Source organism: Portunus trituberculatus, chromosome 10 (genome assembly GCF_017591435.1).
Source record: "Portunus trituberculatus isolate SZX2019 chromosome 10, ASM1759143v1, whole genome shotgun sequence".
Lineage (NCBI taxonomy): Eukaryota > Metazoa > Arthropoda > Malacostraca > Decapoda > Portunidae > Portunus > Portunus trituberculatus.
In genome coordinates this window covers 6,674,083-6,679,082 of record NC_059264.1, presented here as the reverse complement: position 1 = coordinate 6,679,082, position 5,000 = coordinate 6,674,083, and the positions used below count along the sequence as shown (strand labels likewise).

The 5,000-nt window shown below is 36.5% G+C and overlaps 1 pseudogene; it reads left to right on the top strand.

The window, feature by feature from the left end:
• LOC123501960 overlaps positions 1 to 5,000 on the top strand; it is a 218,466-nt pseudogene that overhangs the window by 191,581 nt on the left and 21,885 nt on the right.

Below are 5,000 nucleotides of genomic sequence, written 5' to 3'. Positions count from 1 at the left end.
GAGAGAGAAAAAAAATAGGTCAAAGAAGCCTGTGAAGAAAAAAAATAGTAAATGTGGAGGAAAAAATATGAGTCAAAGAGAGAGAGAGAGAGAGAGAGAGAGAGAGAGAGAGAGAGAGAGAGAGAGAGAGAGAGAGAGAGAGAGAGAGGAGTTTCATCAGTGGCTCTCGGGCATTTTCCTCGTCAGAAGCATTTTAAAGATATATATTTACTTCCCTTGAGTTATTTCACATTTTTTCTCCTTTATGTTTTTTTCTCGTCTCTTTCTTTATTTGTCTGCACGTGAACACTTCTCTCTACTGTGTCATTTACGTTTTATTTTGAAATGAGTTTTTTTTTTTATATTTATCGTCATAAGATTGAAGTATTTTTTTCTTATCTTGTTTAATTACTTCACTTCAATTTACTTTAGTTTAGTTTACTTGAATTTTGTTTAGTTTAATCAAGTTTTATTTAGTTCAGTTTATTTAAGTTTGATTTTATAGAGTTTTATCTTATTTTTCCTTTTTTTTTTTTTGTTCATTATTTTCCAGTTATTCTTATGTTATTCTTAATTATTTCTTTCTTTTTTTTTTTTTTTCGTGTCATTTGATTTAATATTGAAGTTTTTTTGTTTTTATTTTCTCGTGATATTTGTGTTTTGTTCTAATTCTGTCGTAACTAATTTTGTTCTTTCTTCTAATATATTTTTATCTATTTTTTTTTACCATTTTCAAAAGTGAGTATTTGAGCGTTTCGTTGTTTCCAGATCAAGCTTCGATACATTGAAACATTTCTTAATTCAGTTACAGCGCCTCCATTGTTTCCTTTCACTTTTAACCTTTTTTTTCCTCTCTCTCTCTCTCTCTCTCTCTCTCTCTCTCTCTCTCTCTCTCTCTCTCTCTCTCTCTCTCTCTCTCATTTTTTCCTCAGCTACACTCCAGACCCGTTCCGTAAAACCAACCTTTTACAAACAAGGCCAAAACACACAAAAAAACCCCCCAAAAAAACCGATGCTCTTCCTGTTATCAATGTATCACTTTTTACTCTTTGTTGCTCAATTTATCATTTTTTCCATCCATGTTTCAATCTTTACTCTTTTCTTTTATTTTACAAACTCTCGTTCTTTTTTCCCACCCCATTCCTTTTTTTCCACCACTGGACTGCCTAACGCTGTTCCCGCCACTTTTTCCCACGTTTTCACACCTGGTTTGCATTCTTCTACTCGCTTTTGCCTTCGCCCTACACGCTGCTCACCTGACTTGCGTGGTAGGGAATGTTTTTTCTTGGTTTTTATTATTTTATTTCTTTTATAATTTTTTGAGCTTGTTTTTTTTGCTTTTTTGTTTTTTTCATTTTTTTCTGTTTACTTTTTCTTTTCTTTTTTCGATTTTTTTTATTGTTTTTATTTTCTTGGTTTCTTTTATATATATTTTTTAGCTTCTTATTTTTGTTTAAATTTTGGTTTCTTTTATATAATTTTTAGCTTTTTTATTTTTTGCTTTTTCTTGTTTTTTCATTTTTTTTCTGTTTACTTTTTCTCTTTTTTTTTTTTCAATTTTGTTATTGTTTTTATTAACTTGGTTTCTTTTATATATATTTTTTAGCTTTTTTATTTTTCCTTTCTTTTCTTTTTTCATTTTTTTCTGTTTACTTTTTCAATTTTTTCTTTTTTTTGAATTTTTGCTTTCTTTTCTCACTTTTTTCTTTTTTTTTTTACTTCCTTTTCTTATTTTCTTACTTTTAGATTTTTACTTTCTTTTCTTCTTTTTTCATTTTCCTTTTACTTTAATTTTTTTTTCATTTTACTTTTTATATTCTTTTTTCTTTTTTACTTCCTTTTCTCATTTTTTTACTTGTTATTTTTAGTTTCTTTTCTTATTTTTTCTTTTTTTCTTTTTGTTTTCATTTTTTCATTTTCTTTTGTATAAGGAACGTGCTTTTCTCTTTTCATTTTCACTTTATTTTCTTTCTCATCTTTTTCTCTTTTCAATCTTACTTTTTCTTCTCATTTTTATCATTTTTTATTTTTACTTTAATTATCTTTTTAATTTTACTTTCTTCTCATTTTTTTCTTTTAATTTTTCTTTTCTTTTCATTTCTTCATTTTGTTTTTATTTTTTTCTTTATTTTTAAAATTTTTTTTTTTTGGTTTATGCTTCTCACTTTCTGTTTGTCTCTTTTTTTACATTCTGATAGTTTTAATTTCTGCGTTTTTTTTTTTTTTGCATTTTTTAGCGTATTTATTTTCGTTTTTCTTTTCATTTTGACGTTTTTAAAAATTTTTGTAGCGTCTCTTTCTGTGATTTAAGATTTTTGCTTTCTTTCTTCCATTTTCCATTTCATTTTTTAGTTTTTTCTTAATTTTATTAGTGATTTTTCGTTTCCTTATTTAACAGACATATTTTCTCATTTATCATCCTTTTTTCCTCCCTTTTTGAAATAATATAACTTCATATTTATATTAATTAATTTGCTGGTCCATTTATTTCATTTATCATTTTCAGCATCACATAATCTCGTGGTGATGAAAGCAATTATTTTTCTTTGTGTCTCTTTTTTGCAAACCTGAAACTGTATATTGAGTTATTAATGTTTTTATTCTCACCACGCAGACACACAACAGGCTCACTAATACACCACGTCTAAATATGCAACACAATTAAACTATGTCCATTTTCTGTGTGATAATTTGCTCTTTTTTTCCTTGTTTCTGTGTGTGTGTGTGTGTGTGTGTGTGAGAGAGAGAGAGAGAGTCTCTGAGAGACAGCCAGACGTTACCCTACGGAACGAGAGAGACCTAGAGAGGTGAGACACGTGAAAGGAGACACACCCAAATTTCGTCTCCTTGTCTAACATCCTTTACACGCACGAAGGAAGAATAGAAAGAAAAATACAACAACAACAACAACAATAAATAAACAACAAACAACAAACAAACAAGAAACTTTCCAAAATACCTCCATCTTTTAAAATTTCACACAACAACAACAACAACAACAACAACAACAACAACAACAACAACAACAACAACAACAACACACTAATAACAACATCAAAGCAAAACAAAACAAAATCAAAACAAAACAAGAACAAAACAAGATCAAAACACACTTCCCTGACCCTACCCCAGCCTGCATCGTCACCTGACCTTACCTGACCTTACCTGACCTCACCTGACCTTACCTGACTTCACCTGACCTTACCTGACCTTACCTGACCTTACCTGACCTTACCTGACCTCACCTGACCTTACCTGACCTCACCTGACCTTACCTGACCTCACCTGACCTTACCTGACTTCACCTGACCTTACCTGACCTTACCTGACCTTACCTGACCTCACCTGATCTTACCTGACCTCACCTGACCTTACCTGACCTTACCTGACCTCACCTGACCTTACCTGACCTCACCTGACCTTACCTGACCTTACCTGACCTTACCTGACTTTACCTGACCTCACCTAACCTTACCTGACCTTACCTGACCTTACCTGACCTCACCTGACCATACCTGACCTCACCTGACCTTACCTGACCTCACCTGACCTTACCTGACCTTACCTGACCTCACCTGACCCTACCTGACCTCACCTGACCTCACCTGACCTTACCTGACCTTACCTGACCTCACCTGACCTCACCTGACCTTACCTGACCTCACCTGACCTTACCTGACCTCACCTGACCTTACCTGACCTCACCTGACCTTACCTGACCTCACCTGACCTTACCTGACCTTACCTGACCTTACCTGACCCAAGCTAACCTTTGCCCTTTTCTTGCAGGCACACACTCGATGAGGATAAAGAACTGCTTCAGCTTCGGAGAGCCAAACTATACTGTGCCGCTGACAGATGACCGCGGGTGAGTGCCAGAGAGAGAGAGAGAGAGAGAGAGAGAGAGAGAGAGAGAGAGAGAGTGAGAGTATAGATATGAAAGGGAGAGGGAAGGAGAGTAAATAAAGAAAGAGAGGATGAGAGGGTGAGTGTTGGAAGGAAGAAATGTGCGTGGAGAGAGAGAGAGAGAGAGAGAGAGAGAGAGAGAGAGAGAGAGAGAGAGAGAGAGAGAGAGAGAGAGAGAGAGAGAGAGAGAGAGAGAGAGAGAGAGAGAGAGAGAGAGAGAGGTAAAGGAAGAGAGTAGGAGGAGGAGGAGGAAGAAGAGGAGGAGGAGGAGGAGGAGGAAGAGGAAAAGGAGGAGAGGAGAAGGAGAAGGAGGAGAAGAAGGAAAAGGAGTAGAAGGAGAGGAATAGAAGGAAGAGGAAAAGAAGAAATGATAAGAGAAAATGAGGGAAAGTCTTAAGAGAGAGAGAGAGAGAGAGAGAGAGAGAGAGAGAGAGAGAGAGAGAGAGAGAGAGAGAGAGAGAGAGAGAGAGAGAGAGAGAGAAGAAGGTCATGAGTCAGAGAGAGAGAGAGAGAGAGAGAGAGAGAGAGAGGTCATGTGTCACATCTTGAGAGAGAGTGCCAGCTCAGAGAGAGAGAGAGAGAGAGAGAGAGAGAGAGAGAGAGAGAGAGAGAGAGAGAGAGAGAGAGAGAGGAGGGAGTTTTAGGCAGAATGGACCCAAGTCACTTTTATCTTGTTACTCCTCTCTCTCTCTCTCTCTCTCTCTCTCTCTCTCTCTCTCTCTCCTGTTCTCGTTTTTAATCTTCCTTTATTTTTTGCTTTTCTCTCCCTTCTCTCCTTCTTATCTTATTTCCCTTTATTTCTTCCTTTTTCCTCTTATGCTTTTCTCCTCCTCCTCCTCCTCCTCCTCCTCCTCCTCCTCCTCCTCCTGCTTCTGAACCTCATTTTCCCCTCTTACACTACTCTACTCAAACCCTCCTCTCCCTCTCCCTCTCTCTCCTTCCTCTCCCTCTCCCTCTCCCTCTCCCTCTCCCTCTCCCTCCCTGGACCGGCCAAACCTGATAAACAAGACAAACAAGATGAACGAGTGATTAGGTTGCAGGCAGAGGAGAGAGAGAGAGGAGAGAGAGAGAGGGAAAGAGGGAGAGGGAGAGAGGAAAGGAGGGCAATGAGGAAC